This window comes from Herpailurus yagouaroundi, unplaced genomic scaffold, assembly GCF_014898765.1.
Source record: "Herpailurus yagouaroundi ecotype Mexico unplaced genomic scaffold, PumYag 355, whole genome shotgun sequence".
Taxonomy (NCBI): Eukaryota; Metazoa; Chordata; class Mammalia; order Carnivora; family Felidae; genus Herpailurus; species Herpailurus yagouaroundi.
Window position 1 is genome coordinate 7,493,059 of NW_024412572.1, and position 18,894 is coordinate 7,511,952.

The following is an 18,894-nucleotide window of genomic DNA, read 5'->3' on the forward strand; positions in this document are numbered from 1 at the left end:
TCTTAATATACAATGTTAAGTATGTATACAAGTATTCAAGTATACAATATTCAAGTATACAATACAACATTATTAACTGTAATCACCGTGTTGTATATTAGATCTCCAGAACTTACTCATCCTGTGTAACTGAAACTTTGCACCCTTTGATTAACCTCTCTCTGTGTCCTGTACTACCCAGCCCCTGGCAACCACCATTCTTTGTTTTTTGAGTTTGACTTTTTTAGATGACAAATGTTAAGTGAGCTCATGCGATATTTGTTGATCTGTGTCTGGCTTATTTTACTGAACATAATGTCAAGTAATTATTAACAGTTATAATTATATGTAATATATATTAATATTACATATTACATATTAATATATATTGACACTTAATATATATTAATATTACATATTAATATAATTGACACAACCATCTGAGCCACCCAGGTGCTTCTAGAGTTATTTTTAATAGTTTTGTTTTATAACTTTTAAGGTTAAAAGTGATGCCCACAACATCATTACACTATTATTCTGTATTTGAGTCTATACTTGCCTTTGCCAGTGAGTGTTATAATTTCATATGTTTTCATGTTATTAATTAGTATCCTTTCATTTCAGTTTGAAGAACTCTTTTTAGCATTTCTTGTAAGGCAGGTGTGGTGGTGAAGAACTCCCTCAGCTTTTGTTTGGGAAAGTCTTTATATCTCATTTGTTTCTGAAGGACTGTTTTGCTGGGTATTGTTGGTGAAGATGGTTTTTTGTTTTTGTTTTCTTTTAGCATTTTTAATATGTCATCTCATTTTCTCTTGTCCTGCAGAGTTTCTGCTGAGAAATCTGCTTATTGCCTTATGGAGGTTTCCTTGTATATCATGAGTTGCTTTTCTCTTTCTGATTTCGAACTTCTCATTTTGTCTTTAACTTTTGAGATTTGGTTATAATGTGTTGTTGTGTAATCATTTTAGGATTGGTCCTATTTTGGGACCTCTGAGCCTCAAGTATCTAGAGGTCTATATCCTTCCCATAATATGGGAAGTTTCAGGCATTGTTCCGTTAATTTTTTTTAAGTTTATTTATTTATTTTGAGAGAGAGTGTGAGCATGTGCACGAATGGCAGAGGGGCAGAGAGCGAGGAGAGAGAGAGAATCCAAAGTTGACTCTGCGCTGTCCATGCAGAGCCTGACTTGGAGTCTTGAACCCACAAACCGCGAGATCGTGACCTGAGCCGAAGTCAAGAGATGGACGCTTAACCAACTGAGCCACGTAGGCACCTCTCTGCCATTGTTTCTTTAAATAAGTTTTCTGCCTTTTTTCTCCCTCTTTTCTTTCTGGGACTCCCACTATGGGTATTTTGGTTCATTTGATGGTAGCCCATAATTCCTGTAAGTTTTCTTCATTGTTTTTCATTTGTTTTTCTTTATTCTTCTCTGACTCAGTAATTTGAAATGACATGTTTGAGCTCAGAGATTCTTTGTTGTGTTTGATTGAATATGCTTTTGAAGTTTTCTATTGTAGTTTTCATTTTATTTATTGTATTCTTCAGCCCCAGAATTAGTGTTTGATTATTTTTTGTGATTTCTATACTTTTGTTGAACTTCTCGTTTTTATGTCTTTTTCTGATTTCATTGAGTTGTTTATCTGTGCTCTCATGTAGGTCACTGAGTTTCCTTAAAAAGCAATTTTGTTGTTTATACTGAAAGGCTCCCATTTATTTTTTCCTAGGGCAGTGCCCTGAAGTTTTGAAGGCCGTGTACCATCTTTCAATCCAGGAGAGTTGAGCCAGCCATCTGTGATTGCTTTGTCTATGATTTTCAGTGTTTTGCGTGAGCTGGTTTCATTGGGGAAGAGCACATGGAGTGCTGGGGGCACATGGGGCTAGTTGGGGTTATCTTCAGGTAATGTGTCTTATGAGGTTTGTGGGTAGGCCTCTTGCTGGAACCTGTGAGTGGTCAGTAACATCCATGGCACTTTATTGAATTCTGTGCCCTAGTTGCTGTGAGCCCTGTTTCTCTTCCCTGCTTTGTCTCAGTGTTCTGGGTGGAATGAGAATGAAGGGGCCCCTGAGCAGCATCCTGTAGATCTGGGGAAGTGGGTGCTCATTTTGTTCTCACTTTCCCCTGTGGTAGAAATCACAGGTGGAAGGATTCTTTCTTGGCACTGATCTGATGCTTTAGGGAAAATATGCCATTGGTGAAGTTGTAACTGTTCTTTTTACTTTCTTCAGTGTACTTACTTGCAGATTTTTTTCCTCCAAAGAGCTTATGAGACCTTTGGGAGCTTATGGGACTCCAGGGTTCCCACAAAGGTACTCTAGTCCATGGGCAATTATCAAAATTGCTGTTTCGTGGGAAATGAGTGCTGAAAACTCCTGTTCCTTCTTGTTGATATCACTCTCTGTCGATTCCTTTTTAAGCAACATATTAGATTGTAAGATTTTTCATGATGTTTGCATGACTTAACTGATCATGTTAACTCAGATAATAAAATGATTTTGGAAATGTTTACAATGATTTAGATTGGACTTTATATTGAACTTTTAAGAAATTGATGTATAAATTCCTATCTATAGAAAACAGTTTTAAAGTGGTGTTGAGATAAATCTCTAGCTTTGAAAAATGTGATAGACCAAGTTGGACATTTATTTTCAGTGTTGGTTTTCATCATAACTATGTGGTATCTTGTCATCAGTTGAGTTGTAGTCTGTGGATGATTTTGTGGTAATTATAAACAAGTAAGAGATGAGTAAAAGTTTAAGTTTAAGACATTTCTTCTAAAGTCTTAAAAATTTGAGGGAGGCATATGTCCCTACTGTTCGCATCAAATTCTTCACTTTCCATTGAAATCATTAGTCATTCGTAGTCACTAAGTGACTGAAATTAGCTGGCAATTATATAGATTCCTCACATCTTCCCCCTCTACCCCTCAATATGTGGTGTAATAGTTGAAAGCTGCCACTCAACTTTTTTTTTTATTCCAAATTGAGGACAATTAAAAAAATCACAGATGGATAATTTGTGTGCAGTTTTATGTAGGTAAAACTAGGAGTGAATTGATTTCTGTTTGGGGACTGGGCAGCTACTTCAGACATTGCTAGAATTATATTTCACGGCTTATGTGTTGCTAAATATAATACATGAAAATAACCAATTCTAAAAGGAAAAAAATATCACTGATTAATCCACTACTCTATCTGAATGATTTTAGTTTTTTTATATTTGTTTTTGTCAAAGTTTCTTTTTAAAAAAATTAGTACAGGGGCGCCTGGGTGGCGCAGTCGGTTAAGCGTCCGACTTCAGCCAGGTCACGATCTCGCAGTCCGTGAGTTCGAGCCCCGCGTCGGGCTCTGGGCTGATGGCTCAGAGCCTGGAGCCTGTTTCCGATTCTGTGTCTCCCTCTCTCTCTGCCCGTCCCCCGTTCATGCTCTGTCTCTCTCTGTCCCAAAAATAAATAAACGTTGAAAAAAAAAAAATTTAAAAAAAAAAAAATAAAAAAATTAGTACCTTGTGTTTTTTTTGAGCAATTTTAAGTTTTTAGAAAAATTGAGTGGAAAATACAGAGTTCCCATATGCCCTCTCATTTCCTCCAGTTTCATCTAGTATTAGTATCTTTCATTAGTATGGTATGTTTGTTATGTTTGACGTGCCAATATAAATGTTAATATTAACTAAATTCCACAGTTTACAGTAGGGTTTATTCTTTGTGTGAGTTGTGACAAATGTGTGTATGTATCCACCATTACAGGATCATACAGAATAGTTTCACTGCCCTAAAAATGTCCTGTGCTCCACCTATTCATCTCTCTTTCCCATGAACTCCTGTTAATCACTCATCTTTTTACTGTCTCCCTAATTTTGCCTTTTTCAGAATGTCAGCTTTGAAATCATATAGTATGTAGCCTTTTAGAATGGCTTCTTTCCATTTAGCAAAATTTCCTCTATGTAAGTTTCTTTGCATGACTTAATAGCTTGTTTTTTTTTTTTTATTGAGTAATGTTTTGTTGTATTGATGTGTCATAGTTTATTCACCTATTGAAGAACATGTGGTTGCTACAACTTTTGGCAATTGTGAATAAAGCTACTATAAACTATTTGTGTAGCTTTTTGCATGGACGTAAGTTTTCAACTCATTTTGGTAAATTGCCTTTTAAACTTTTGTATTATACACACACATTTTTTATATAGCTGTAAAGCTTATTTTTATCTAATTGTGATAAGCATTTTATCTTCTTTAATTTTAAGATACCATAAATAAACTGTTCATACATTTCTAAATGTTATTTAATATTCTAATAAAAAAACACAACAGTGGTTAATTGCTTTTTTTTCTCCCCAAAATAAATACCTTTGTGCATATGGATTTTCCTGTTTTTGTATTGCTTTAGTATCAGTTTCAAAGAGAAATTTGAAAGAGTAGGATTTTAGGTCAAGGAGTCATGGCTGTTTTTTAGATAATTCTTGGTATATAACTAGGTCTGCAGGTCTTGTTCTATGTAGATTTGAGGTTTACTGCAGTTTATATTGCTATCTAAACAAGAGTAATACCAGGTTATGTGTAATTCCAAGGTCTAACTTTCGCTTTTAAGCTTCTCAATGGTTTCCCTTAAGAAAGTGGTGATACTGTGGTTTTTTTAGTTCAAAAATTAATGTTTGTTATCTGTATCTTCTGTTCTTGATTACTTTAGAACACTAAATGTGCATTTAGTGTAATTAAATAAGATTTTTTTTCACAAATACTGCTTTTTATAGGTGGGGAAACAGGATTTCCTTGATATAGCATGCTCTTGGAGATAGCCCTAAGAGTAATTAGACTCTTGAGACCTGCATTAACTTCTTTTTTTGCAAATTTTAAATATCAATATCAATAGAATTACTGAATCAAAAAAATTTTTTTTGTAGGTTATTAAATTAGATTTTTTGGAGCTGCATTTCAAATATAGAAATTTAAAGTTAGGAAAATACAGAGGCACCTGAGTGGTTCATTCGGTTAAGTGTGTGACTCTTGATACTGGCTCAGGTCGTGATCTCACACTTGTGAGATCAAGCCCTGTCTTGGGCTCCTTGCTGAGCGCAGAGCCTGCTTGGGATTCTCTCTCTCCGTCTCTCTCTACCCTGCCCCCATGTGTGCTTTCTCTTTCTTTCAAAATAACTAAATAAACTTAAAATCAGGAAAATATATTTCTAGTTAAACCTTGCACCCTATTTTTGGCACAAAAAATTTGGTCAGAGTTACTGTGCATATTGTTGGTCTATTTTCATTTCCACTTAGAGCATCATAGCTGACTGGAAAGTGTGAAACACCTGAGTTTGAACTCTCTTTTTCCATTTGCCAGCTGTGAGGCTTTGAGTTACCTGCTCAACCTGTCTGAGCCTCAGATTCCTCAGCTGTAGATGGGAAGTATTGAATCTTTACAGTGGTTATGAAGAATAAATCAGATAAAGGATACTTGACATCATATGTTTATATTAAATAATGTATATTTATTTCTGTTTGAAATGGTGGTCTCCTTTTGTTAGATATTCAATGTCTAAATACTTGTTCTTCAGACAGATCGTTTAAGTATATTTCAGTGTGCTTTTCATAGTTGAAGTTGTATTTGTTTTTGTTTTTAAAGAGAGTACCCAAGATACTTGGGGATTTTTTTTTTTTAAGCAAAGAGTATTAATAATTTGTCATATAGAAAATGTATGTTTGTTACCAGGCTAGGTTTTCTGCTGAATTGTTTCAAAATTAGTCCATTCCCTCTAGAGTTGGTACCTAGTTGTCTTCATGGTATTAGTTATAATAATTTCCAAGTTTACCAAATAGAAGTATGGGTCCTTAAAGAAGTCAGTGAGTGATTAGTTTTCCTATAATGCAAAAAACACGGTTTGTTATACTGACTTTTAAAGACAGCATTACTCCAACACTTTTCCATATTCATACTTGGAATTTAAGATTTGGTCAGTGTCTTATTAGAGTTTTCAGGTGTCAAATTCACTTAAAAATTTTTTTTTTTTTCCTATTCAGTGGTGGAAGTAAATGTTAGAATATTATCACTACTTGATTTTAATGTGTTATTCCCTTATGGGCACACCTTGATGAGTTTTATTACTTTGTTTTATTTACAAATTGTATTTAATTTGTCATGTCAGCCAATAAAGCTCCAATTCTGTCATTTCTTGTTTTAGAGAAAACAAAACAACCCTTTATCCCCCTGCCTAGGGAGTTTGTATTTTCCTCCCTCTCTTACTGTTTTTGTTTAAAGTGTGTCTGGAAGAATTCCAGAACCTAAAAGAATAAAATACTGTATTAGGTGAATTCTCCAGCCAGCAGAAACCATCTTATCTCAAATTGCTAGTTATGCTGGTTTCTCCTTTCTTCCCACCATCACCTTTTGAGGGTGGATAAACTGTGCTACTCAAAACTATCTGGCAGCTTCATAAGCATGCTTATTAATGGAGTGGGTACATTTAAGAGACAAGATTTTCTTCTGTGTTGAATGATGAAGCCATTTTCATGGATTTTTTTCTCTATTTAACTCTTCAGATTTATATTTCCTTTTAAGAGCAAAGGAATATTTTTCTTAAAAATAAGACTAAATAGTTACATTAATTAGTAACAATAAAAAACCCATCTCAAATATATTTGGGGGTAGGTCACTTGTTTTAAAGAATAACATTTTTTGAAAGAGATTCTCTTCAAGATTTCTTGTTTAATTTTATACTGCCATAAAAATTCTTTTTTTTTTTTTTTTTTTTTTTTTTGGTGGGGAAAATAACTTCCATAAAGGCTTCTTTTGGGGAGGAGGGGAGGGAAGGGGCAGTAATTGAGTTGAAAGAGAAATAAATAAATTTTGAGGGTGTACTATATGACAGACACTGTTAGAGATACATGTGGTGAACAGGACAGACCAGGTTTAACACTTTTGGAACTGATGGTTTAGTGGGGCAAGATAGATAATAAGAAAGGGAACAAGTAAAAATATGATTTGAGAGTGGGAAGTGCTATGAAGGAAATTAAACAGTGTAAAGTGCTATCAGTGACTGGTATGGAGGATGGGGTAATGCTGTGTTAGGTAAGAATGGTCATGTAAGAGTTTTTACAAAAGGTGACTCTAGGGATCAGGTCTTTTTCCAGGTCCTGATGATGATCAAGATTGGTATAGACAAGGATTAAAAGAGTAAGTGAACCGATGAGTGAGCTTTAGGAGTTAAATTGGAGAGATTGACAGGGGCAAAATCATAAAGGACCTTGTGGAGATTATGGAAAAGATTTTGGTTTTCCTTTGCACAAGGAATAAAATGTACTGGAAGGATTTTAGTGGGATAATTGGTATGATTTTTCTGTTTGAAAGAGCACTTTGGCCATTGTATAGAGGACTGTAGGTATAAGACAGGGAGACCCATTAGGGGATTATCAAAAGTATGCTTTTTTTTTCAAATTAAATTTTATTTTCTTAAGTTTATTTATTTTGAGAGCGAGTGAGTGTGAGTGGGAAAGGGCCAGAGAGAAAGGAAGAGAGAGAATCCCAAGCAGGCTCTGTGCTGTCAGCACAGAGACCAATGCGGGGCTTGAACTCATGAACCCTGAGATCATGACCTGAGCTGAAATCAGGAGTCGGATACTTAATGAACTGAGCCACCTGGGTGCCCCTATCAAAAGTATTCTTGGTCAGAGAATACTGGATAACCTGGCTTAAGAAGTGTGACAGAGGAAAGGAAAAGAAATGGAAATAATTTGAGAGGTATTTTGGAGGTAAAATCTATACCATTTGCTAATGGATTGGATATGGCGATTTGAGATAAGGGAGGAATATCTTTAGCAATAATGTTGTGTAATACTATCCTCTAAGGCAAGTAAATCTATAGTATTAGCAAGTTGATTGTTGAATCAGCAAGTTGGAGAGTATAACTTAGAAAGGTAAAGCCTTAAATCATTAAGCAGGAAAATATAAGGTTAATAAACAGTGGTTTGGTTTATTTAATTCAGTGGCCAACTGACAGGCTAGGAATCACTAGAAAACATGTAGGGCATTCATACTTTGCCAGAAAGTGTACCTTTGGGACAAATAACCTGTCTGGAACTAAAAAGCCTTGGAGAGTCTTATAAAATAATAAATGTCAGGTTTAATGGAATGACCATGAATGCCATTAAGTGATTTTCTTTAGAGCTAGAGCTCTTTATTCCAAGGTAAATGTTTTTAAAGTGGAACAGCCCTTAGGTGAAAGTAGGTATGGTATATAACATAATGATAGGTAAAGATGAGCTTTAATAGATTAAGATGGTCTTTTTGAGAATTGAAACATTCTAATACCAAGAATTTGAACTCATTGGGGGTCAGTTGTGAGATCTGGATCTGGTTTTTGCTACTTACTTCCATTGTTAGATCTCTACCTCTGAGGCTTAGGTCCCCCAGCCATAAGATAGGCACCTACTAGAAGAAAGCATTTAGTAATTCGAGGTTCTGAATGGAATGTACAAAAGTAAGGTTAATATGATAGCAGCCTTCTTTATCTCAAGACCACCAAGTTTTGTTTTATTTTCCTTATGAAAAGTAGGGAATTGAAGGGTTTAGTTGTGTTACTTTCTTATTCAGGGAGATTGTAGCAATTCTTTCTTTCCTTTTTTTTAATATTTATTGTCAAGTTAGCTAACATACATTGTATACAGTGTGCTCTTGGTTTCGGGGGTAGTTCCCGTGCTTTATTGCTTACATACAACATCCAGTGCTCATCCCAACAAGTGCCCTCCTCAGTGCCCATCACTCATTTCCATCTCTGCTCTGTGGGGGGCCGCCCCCAACTCACAGTTTGTTCTCTGTATTTAAGAGTCTTTTATGTGTTTGCCTCCCTCTCTGTTTGAAACAATTTTTTCCCCTTACCTTCCCCCATGGTCTTCTGTTAATTTTCTCAAGTTCCACCTATGAGTGAAAAAATATGATATCTCTTTCTCTGACTGACTTGCTTCACTTAGCATAATACCTTCCAGTTCCATTCGTGTCATTGCAAATGGCAGGATTTCATTCTTTCTCCTTGCCAAGTAGTATTCCATTGTATATATAAACCACATCTTCTTTATCCATTCATCAGTTGATGGACATTTGGGCTCTTTCCATGATTTGGCTATTGTTGAAAGTACTGCTATTAATATTGGGGTATAAATGGCCCTATGAATTAGCACTCCTGTATCTTTTGGATAAATTTCTAGTAGTGCAATTGCCTAGGTCATAGGATAGTTCTATTTTTAATTTTTTGAGGCACCTCCACACTTTTCCAGAGAGGCTGCACCAGTTTGTGTTCCCACCAGGAGTGCAAAAGAGATCCTCTCTGTGCATCCTTGCCACCATCTGTTGTTTCCTGAGTTAATTTTAGCCACTCTGACAGGTGTGAGGTGGTATCTCATTGTGGTTTTGATTTGTATTTTGCTGATGATGAGTGATGTTAAGCATCTTTTCTTGTGTCTGTTGGCCATCTGGATGTCTTCTTTGGAAAAGTGTCTATTCATGTCTTCTGCCCACTTCTTCACTCAATTATTTTTCATGTGTTTAGTTTGATAAGTTCTTTATAGATTTTGGATACTAACCCTTTATCCGTAAGTCATTTGCAAATACCTTCTTCCATTCTGTCGGTTATCTTTTAGTTTTGTTGATTGTTTCCTTTGCAGTGCAGAAGCTTTTTATCTTGAGGGGGTCCCAATAGTTAATTTTTGCTTTTATTTCTCCTGCCTTCAGAGACGGGTTGAGTAAGAAGTTGCTGCGGTTGAGGTCAAAGAAGTTGTTGCCTGTTTTCTCTTCTAGGGTTTTGATGGTTTCCTGTCTCACATTTAGGTCTTTCATCCATTTTGAGTTTGTTTTTGTGTATGGTGTAAGAAAGTGGTCCAGTTTCATTCTTCTGCATGTTGCTGTCCAGTTCTTCCAGCACCATTTGCTGAAGAGACTGTCTTTATTCCATTGGATACTCTTTCCTGCTTTGTCATAGGTTAGTTGGGCATGTATTTGTAGGTCCAGTTCTGGGTTCTCTGTTCTATTCCATTGGTCTATGTGTCTGTTTTGTGCCAATAACATACTGTCTTGATGATTACAGCTTTGTAGTAGAGGCTAAAGCCTGGGATTGTGATGCCTCCGCTTTAGTTTTCTTTTTCAACATTACTTTGGCTATTCGGGGTCTTTTGTGGTTCCATATAAATTTTACAATTGTTTGTTCTAGCTTTGAGAAGAATGCCGGTGCAGTTTTGGTTGGAATTGAATGTGTAGATTGCTTTGGGTAGTATTGACATTTTAACTATATTTTTTCTCCCAATCTATGAGCATGGAATGTTTTTCCATTTCTTTGTGTCTTCAGTTTCTTTCATAAGTTTTCTATAGTTTTCAGCATACAGATCTTCTACATCTTTGGTTAGGTTTATTCCTAGGTATTTTATGGTTCTTGGTGCAATTGTAAATCGGCTCAATTTCTTGATTTCTCTTTCTGTTGCTTTATTGTTGATGTATAGAAATGCAGCTGATTTCTGTACATTGATTTTGTATCCTGTGACTTTGCTGAATTCACGTATCAGTTCTAGCAGCTTTTTGGTGGAGTCTTACGGGTTTTCCATGTAGAGTATCATGTCATCTGCGAAAAGTGAAAGTTTGACTTCTTTGCCAATTTGGATACCCTTTATTTCATTCTGTTGTCTGCTGAGGCTAGGACTTCCAACACTATGTTAAACAACAGTGGTGAGAGTACATTCCTGCCGTGTTCCTGTCATGTTCCTGATCTTGGGGAAAACTCTGGTTTTCCACATTGAGGATGATATTGGCTATGGGCTTTTCATGGGCTTTTTATGATATATGTTCCTTCTATCCTGATTTTCTTGAGGGTTTTTATTAAGAAAGGATGCTGTATGTTGTCAAATGCTTTTTCTGCACCTGTTGATAGGATCATATGGTTCTTATCCTTTATTCTATTAATGTGATGTATCACATGGATTGATTTGCAAGTATTGAACCAGCCCTGCAGCCCAGGAATGAATCCCACTTGATCATGGTGAATAATTCTTTTAATATACTGTTGAGTTCGATTTGCAAGTATCTTGTTGAGAATTTTTTCATCCATGTTCCTGAGTGATATTGGACTGTAATTATCCTTTTTAGTGGGTTCTCTGGTTTGGGAATCACTGTGATGCTGGCTTCATAGAATGAGTCTGGAAGCTTTCCTTCCGTTTCTGTTTTTTGGAACAGCTTGAGAAGATAGAGATTTAACTCTGCTTTAAATGTCTGGTAGAATTCCCCTGGGAAGTCATCCCAGGACTTTTATTTGTTGGGAGATTTTTGATAACTGATTGAATTTCTTTGTTGGTTATGGGTCTTTTCAAATTTTCTATTTCTTCCTGTTTGAGTTTTGGTAGTGTGTGGGTGTCTAGGAATTTGTCCATTTCTTCCAGGTTGTCCAGTTTGTTGGCATGCTTTTTCATAGTATTCTCTAATAATTGTATTTCTGTGGTGTTGGTTGTGATCGCTCCTCTTTCATTCGTGATTTCATCTATTTGGGTTCTCTTTTTTTGAGAATTCTGGCTAGGGGTTTATCAGTTTTGTTTATTTTTCCAAAAAACCAGCTCTTAAATTCATTGATCCGTTCTGCTGTTTTTTTTTTTGTTTTTTTGTTTTTTTTATTCTATATTGTTTATTTCTGCTCTAATCTTTATTATTTCTCTTCTTCTGCTGGCTTTGGGGTTTCTTTGCTGTTGTGCTTCTAGTTCCTTTAGGTGTATGGTTAGATTTTGTGTTTGAGATTTTTCTTGTTTCTTGAGATAGGCCTGGATGGCAATGTATTTTCCCCTTAAGACTGCCTTTGGACTGTCATGTTTTCATTTTCATTTGCTTTCGTATATTTTTAAATTTCTTCTTTAATTGCTTGGTTCTTTTTCTGAAGAAATGTTCTTTAACCTCCATGCATTTGAGGGTTTTCCAAATTTTTTCTTGTGGTTGATTTTAAGTTTCATAGCATTGTGATCTGAAAATATGCATGGTATGATCTCAGTTCTTTTATATTTATTGAGGGCTATTTTGTGACCCAGTATGTGATCTATCTTGGAGGATGTTCCATGTGCACTTGAGAAGAATGTGTATTCTGCTTTTGGATGAATAGTTCTTAATATATCTGTCAAATCCATCTGGTCCAGTGTATCATTCAAGGCTATTATTTCTTTATTGATTTTCTGCCTAGATGATCTGTCCATTGTTGTAAGTGGAGTATTAAGGTCCCCTGCAATTACTGTATTCTTACCAATAAGATTGCTTATGTTTGTGATTAATTGATTTATATATTTGGGTGCCTCCAAGTTGGGGGTGTAAACATTTGTGATTGTTGGCTTATCTTGATGGATAGACCCTGTAATTATGATATAATGCCCTTTTTCATCTCTTGTTACAGCCTTTAGTTTAAAATCTAGTTTGTCTAAGTATGGCTACTCCAGCTTTGTTTTGACTTCCAGTAGCATGATAATGGTTCTCCATCTTCTCACTTTCAATCTGAAGGTGTTTTCAGGTCTAAAATGAGTCTCTCATAGATAGCATATAGATGGATCTTGTTTTTTTATCCATTCTGATACCCTGTATCTTTTGATTGCAGCATTTAGTTGATTTACATTCAGCATTATTGAAAGATATGGATTTAGAGTCATTGTGTTATCTGTAGGTTTAATGCTTGTCGTGATGTCTCTGGTCCCTTGTGGTCTTTGTAGCATTCCACTCACAGAGTCCCCATTAGGATCTCTTCCAGGGCTGGTTTAGTGGTCATGAACTCCTTAATTTTTTGTCTGGGAACCTTTATCTCTCCGTCTATTCTGAATAACAGCTTTGCTGGATAAAGGATTCTTGGCTGCATATTTTTCCTATTCAGCACATTGAATATTTCCTGCCCCCCCCTTCTGGCCTGCCAAGTTTCAGTGGACAGGTCTGCTACTACCCTTATGTATCTACCCTTGTAGATTAAGGGCTGTTTGTGTCTGGCTGCTTTCAGAATTACCTTTTTATCTTTGTATTTTGCCAATTTCACTATGAAATGCCTTGGAGAAGACTTATTCTTGTTAAATCTGAAGGGAGTTCTTTGTGCCTCCTGGATATGGATGTCTGCCTCCTTCCCCAAATTAGAGACGTTCTCAGCTATAATTGTGTTCAAATAAACCTTCTGCCCCCTTTTCTTGCTCTTCTTTTGGAATTCTTATGATATGGATATTGCTACATTTCATTGAATCACTTCGTTCTCTAATTCTCCCCTTGTGGTGTGGTATTTTCTTATCTCTTTCTTGGCTTCATCATTTTCCATAATTTTATCTTCTGTTTCACTTATTCTCCCCTCTGCTTTCTCCATCCTTGATGTCACTGCGTCTGGTTTATTTTGAACCTCATTTACAGCATTTCTGAATTCATTGTGACTATTCCTTAGTTCCTTGATCTCTGCAGCAATAGATTCTCTGCTGTCTTCTACACTTTTTTCAAGCCCAGCTATTAATCTTATGACTATTAATCTAAAATCTCTAGCTGTCATTTCTTCCTCTCTTGTCATTTCTTCCTAGAATTTCTTTTGAGGAGAATTCTTCCATTTTTTCATTTTGGGTAGTTTTCTGTACCTTATGTGTTTTAAAAGCTTATTATGTGTCCTACACCTGGAAGCACTATTATATTAAAATGGGGTCATACACTATCCAGGGCCTGGTCCTTTAGGAGGTGTTTTTGGAGTGTGTTGCGTGCTGTCTGTTGTTGTGACTCTGGGTGCTTTATCTTCCTACTTGTAGTGGTGGTTTGGGCCTTCCACCAGGTAAGCTTTGATTTGTTCATCGAAGTAGCCCTGGAAAAAATTAAAAAAAAAAGAAAAAGGGGGGTGTGGTAGAAGAAGGCTATCCCATACAAAAAGAGAAATGACGGGTAGGGAAAAAGAAAACAAACAAAAAAAAATTGACCAGGCAGAGAATCAGAGAAACTATACGGCTTAATCCAGAGAGAGAGAGAGAGAGAGAGAGAGAGAGAGAGAGGAAAATAAAGAAGGAGATACAGAAGAGGTGTAAAAAGAATAGATTAAAAATGTCTGCTTAAACAACTCAATAACCTTAGTAACCAGAATAGAGAGGGGAAGGAATAAGCAGAAGAAAAGGAAGAAGGAAAAAGATACGTATTATTTTATATGTATATATAAAATAAGAATTGCAAGAATCAAATCAGAAAATGCAAAAATGCTGGACTGGTATCTGATGGTGCCTTGGAACTGGTGGCAGTGCTGGTCTGGAGGAGGGTCTGTCTGGTCTGGTCATTGTCAATCTTGCTCAGGTAGACATGCAGTTACCAGGCTCAGAGGGGTGTGGTTTGGTGTAGGTGGTCCCGCCTCCACTGTGGGCCCCTCATCCATTCCCTGAAGCCCCACCTTGTTGGTGATGGGGAGAAAAATGGCGATATCCCAGTCTCTTTCCCCCTGGACCGGGTGTCCCAAACCACTCTGTTCAGGCCATCCTCACTGTGCTGGGCAAGTGTGCTCCACAGTCTCCTGCACCTCCAAAGTGCTTGGCTGGGATTCAAACCCCGATATCTTAAAGGATCCCGCTCCAAGTGCCCTGGTTCCAGGGAAGTGCCACTCCAGAAACCAACAAAGGGCCTCTGGCTCCTCACAGTGCTAGGCGGGCATGAGTGAGCAGGTTTGTTGGACGTCTTAAAGGATCCTGCTCTGCGCCCCAGTTCTGGGGTAGCACTACTCTGCTCAGCTGGTAAGGGGCCTCTGGCTGGCAGGAACCTGCAGAGTCTTTTGTTCTTGGAATGGCTTTTTGCCTTCTTCCCACAGCATTCAGGGGAGAGGATTGTTGTCTCTGACTGTGCCTCTGAGCTGGCTACGGAGACTGGGGCTGGCTCCCCTCCTCCCCAGGTGCGTGCACAGGGTGGCTCCAGTCTGGAGAAAGCCCTGCCACCCTAGAATGAGGTAGAAATTGGTTCCTTTTTTTTCTGTTCCCAGGTCTGTGGTTTTTCTCTTGTCCAAATACAGTCCTACATTTCCACAGCCTCCCTTTCTCTTCCTTTTGTCTTTCCACCGAGGGGAAACCTCCCGGCTGTGCCTGTGCCACCCGTTTTATCTCTCCTAGTTTGCAATCACACACCTATAGCCTGCCTAGTTGTCCCATGGGTCCCTGGAGATGTTTCTGTCACTGTAGCCCAGATTCCTGGAATTCCCAGTCTTCTGGCCTTAATACTGCTGTGTTTGAGGGATGAGGGAACTTTGGGTCCCCCTACTTCTCCACCATGTTGACTCCTCCCCTAGAGATTATAGCAATTCTAAAGGCATTTGCAAAGTACAGCTCTTAGAGAATCATTAAAAAATACTGCTTGTGAAAAGAGATTTATGACAGCCCCAAATTTGTCAAGTGGCATTGGCAGGCAATAGCTCAAATTCTGTGAAACATCTAACTCAGATATCCACATACTGTTATTGGTAGGTGTTATTTTGAATTGTTAAAACTAAAAATTGATCATTTTTGATGATTTCTATCTGTATAAAGGTCTGGCTTAAGAGAGCTGTATGTGATGAATAGGCTATACTATGTACAAAAGTTATATATATAAAATAATGTAACTTTTTTTATTACATTAAAAATGTGACCTTTGGAGTTGTCATTTCATGATCAGTCTTTTAATTGTTTCAGACTCAGAGGTTATAGGACAGTTTATGTAAAATATGGAAAGGTGGGGTGCCTGGGTGGCTCATTTGAGTGTCAGACTCTTGACCTCGGCTCAGGTCGTGATCCCAAGTTCATGGGATTGAGCCCCGTGTCGCGTTTTACACTTGAGTGTCGAGCTTGCTTGAGATTCTCTCTCTCTCTCTCTCTCTCTCTCTCTCTCTCTCTCTCTCTCTCCCTCCCTCCCCCTCTCTCTCTCTCTCCCCCCCTCTCTCTCTCTCCCTCCCCCCTCCCTCCCTCCCTCTCCTCCCCTCCCTCTTCCTCTCCCTCTCCCTCTTTCTCTCTCTTTCTGCCCATCTCCCCTGCTTGTAAGTGCGTGCGCTTCTCTCTCTAAAAAAGAAAAAAATGCAGAAAGGAATGCTTAATTTTCTTTTATGTTCTGAATACTTGGAAAATTTTATTTTTTTTAATGTTTACTTATTTTTGAGGGAGAGAAAGAGAGAGAGCATGAGCAGAGGAGGGGCAGAGAGAGAGGGAGACACAGATCCAAAGCAGGCTTCAGGCTCTGAGCTGCCAGCACAGAACCCAGTGTGGGGCCCAAACCCACGAACTGTGAGATCATGACCTGAGCCAGACACTTAACCTACTGAGCCACCCAGGCACCCCTGAATACTTGGAAAATCTTAAAAGGTACCTATACTTAATGATTTTGGTAGTAAAAACTATATTTAGTGCTTGTGACTATTTTTATTTTTTATTAATTTTTAGAATTATTAAATTTATATTGGAACAGATTCACGAAGTACAAAATTCTGATCTTAGAGAAAGTTTTAAGTCTTTCACTATTATGACGTTTGCTATGGTTTTTTTCATATATGACTTATGTGAACATTTCCTTCTCTTCCTGTTTTACTGAGTGTTTTTATCATGAAAAGGTATTGAATCTTGTCAAATGTTTTTTCTGCATCAGTTGTGATGCTTATGTATTTTTCCTTCATTTTATTAATGTGATGTATTACATTGATGGATTTATCTGTATTGAACTAGTCTTTCATTCTAGGAGTAAGTCCAGTTGTCATGGTGTTTCTTTTATGAAGGCCATGCAGCAGAAGATCTATAAGATATTTGGTGGGACAGACCTAAGATTTTCTTCCTCCTCCCTGCTCCTGCCACTCTACTCTCCCTTCCCTTTTCCCTTCCTTCCCCTTCTTCCCTTTTTCCTTTCTTTTCCTTTTCCTTTCCTTTCCTTTCCTTTCCTTTCCTTTTCTTTTTCTTTTTTCTTTTCTTTTCTGTTTATTTATTTATTTTGCGAGAGAGTGCTGGTGAGCGAGGGGAAGGGCAGAAAGAGAGGGAGACAGAAGAGAATCCCAAGCAGACTTTGTACTGTCAGTGCAGAGCCGGACGCAAGACTCAAACTCACAAACCGCGAGATCATGATCTAAGCTGAAATCAGAGAGCTTAGTCGACTGTGCCCCTGGAAAACTTATTTCTTATTATTTGCTTTTTTTTTTTTTCTGAGTTGTGGATTACAAAACAATTCTAACTTAATAGAACATTCCATTTATATTCTCATAAATGAGCAATACTCCTCCATGTATAGCTCCCACTTATGAGAAGTTTAGTGTGGTCATATTTCAAGGCTACTTTGCAGTAAACTTTATTTTACTTGCTACAATTTGTGAATAAAGATTCTGATTCTGTAGTTTACTTGCCATATGAGCCAAATGACTTTAGGGTTCAAGTTTTTATCTTTTTTTCCCCCCAATCTTAATCTTTTGGGTATAGAAAGAACATGGATATTGTGCAGGCCAGAAAGACCTGGATATAAATTCCAGCTGCTCTTCTTGACTAATGGTCTTGAATAAATTAATCTCCAAGTCTCAGTTTCCACATCTATAAAATCAGAGATAAAATATCCCAGGGGGCTATATATTAGGGTTATGTGAGATACCACATGTAAATTCTCTGGTATGGAATTTAACTTTGTTGAATTGTTGATCTGCAGTAAATGTTAGCTTTCTCTTCCCTGAAACAAAATGAAATGGTGGGTGTGAAATAGCTTTGTGAAGTGTACATAAATTAACAGAAATCATTAACGTTGTTTTCTCTTTCAGAATTTGGCATTAATAGCATAGTTTATAATCTCAATATTATTAATATGCTTGCTTAGGTCCTTATGTGATAGGAACGTGCTAAGTTTTGGTGATCCTTAAAGATTTGTATTTGTTCTTGCTCCAGAACTTTGAAAGCCCTTAGAGAAATCCTGAAGCAAACTCAAATGATTTGTTAAACGTATAGTTGGCTAATTTTTAGTCCAGTTTGAATTCTAGGACTGATTCTTAGTTTTAGTACCCATATATATGAAAACCAGATCCACATTTTACCTTCATTTTATAATATCCAGGCCCTTCCACTTTGCCCTATTCCTCCTTTTCCCCAGTAAGAACTTTGAATCTCATGGGATTTATAGCATAACACATACCCTCGCTTTATCATGTTTTAGTGTTTCTAGTTGGATTGGCTGTGATAATGACCTTATTAGTGTATATAACTACATGTCTAAATTAAGTTTTGCATGTGAGTTAAGAGGGTCAAGGACTTGAAATAATTTAACACCTAGGAAACGTACTACAGTCTAGTTTAGAGAGATAGTGATGATTTCTGGAAGTGTTTTTACACAAAGAACATTTAAATATTATTTATCATATATTCATTAAACATTCATGTGCATAGTACTTTCTGGGAACTCAAGGAATGTAAAAGGAGTATGCTCTCTCTGGTCCTGAGTTTCTTGCCTTCCAGAGTAGTCTAGTTAGAATTCAAAACAACTCAAATACTGAAATGTCAGATGTTTAAGCAATTTATATGCAAAATATTACCAATAATATGTGCTATAAAAGTCACAGACTTTGTCCTGTTTCATACAAAGTATGGTGAATTTTTGTTTCCTTACCTGAAAAATAGAAACACAAAAAATATACCCTGTAGGGTCATTGTGATGTTTAAATGAGATTAGATATGTAAGACCCAGCTGTATTCTTTCTGCAGATAGGTATGTTTTTCATTGAAAAAGTAATGGTAGGGGCGTCTGGGTGGCGCAGTCGGTTAAGCGTCCGACTTCAGCCAGGTCACGATCTCGCGGTCCGTGAGTTCGAGCCCCGCGTCGGGCTCTGGGCTGATGGCTCAGAGCCTGGAGCCTGTTTCCGATTCTGTGTCTCCCTCTCTCTCTCTGCCCCTCCCCTGTTCATGCTCTGTCTCTCTCTGTCCCAAAAATAAATAAACGTTGAAAAAAAATTAAAA

The 18,894-nt window shown here is 37.2% G+C and overlaps 1 protein-coding gene across 4 annotated transcripts in view; it reads left to right on the forward strand.

Annotated features, from left to right (window-relative positions):
* ADIPOR2 (adiponectin receptor 2) overlaps positions 1-18,894 on the forward strand; it is an 81,469-nt gene that overhangs the window by 23,147 nt on the left and 39,428 nt on the right. Inside the window, exon 1 of one of the 4 annotated variants that reach the window (XM_040463049.1) lies at positions 16,189-16,284. The exons of the other annotated variants lie outside the window; for them this stretch is intronic. The gene's annotated coding sequence lies outside the window, so the exon portion shown is untranslated. Of the gene's footprint in view, positions 1-16,188; positions 16,285-18,894 lie in introns of those variants that run through there. 4 annotated transcript variants of the gene reach the window in all.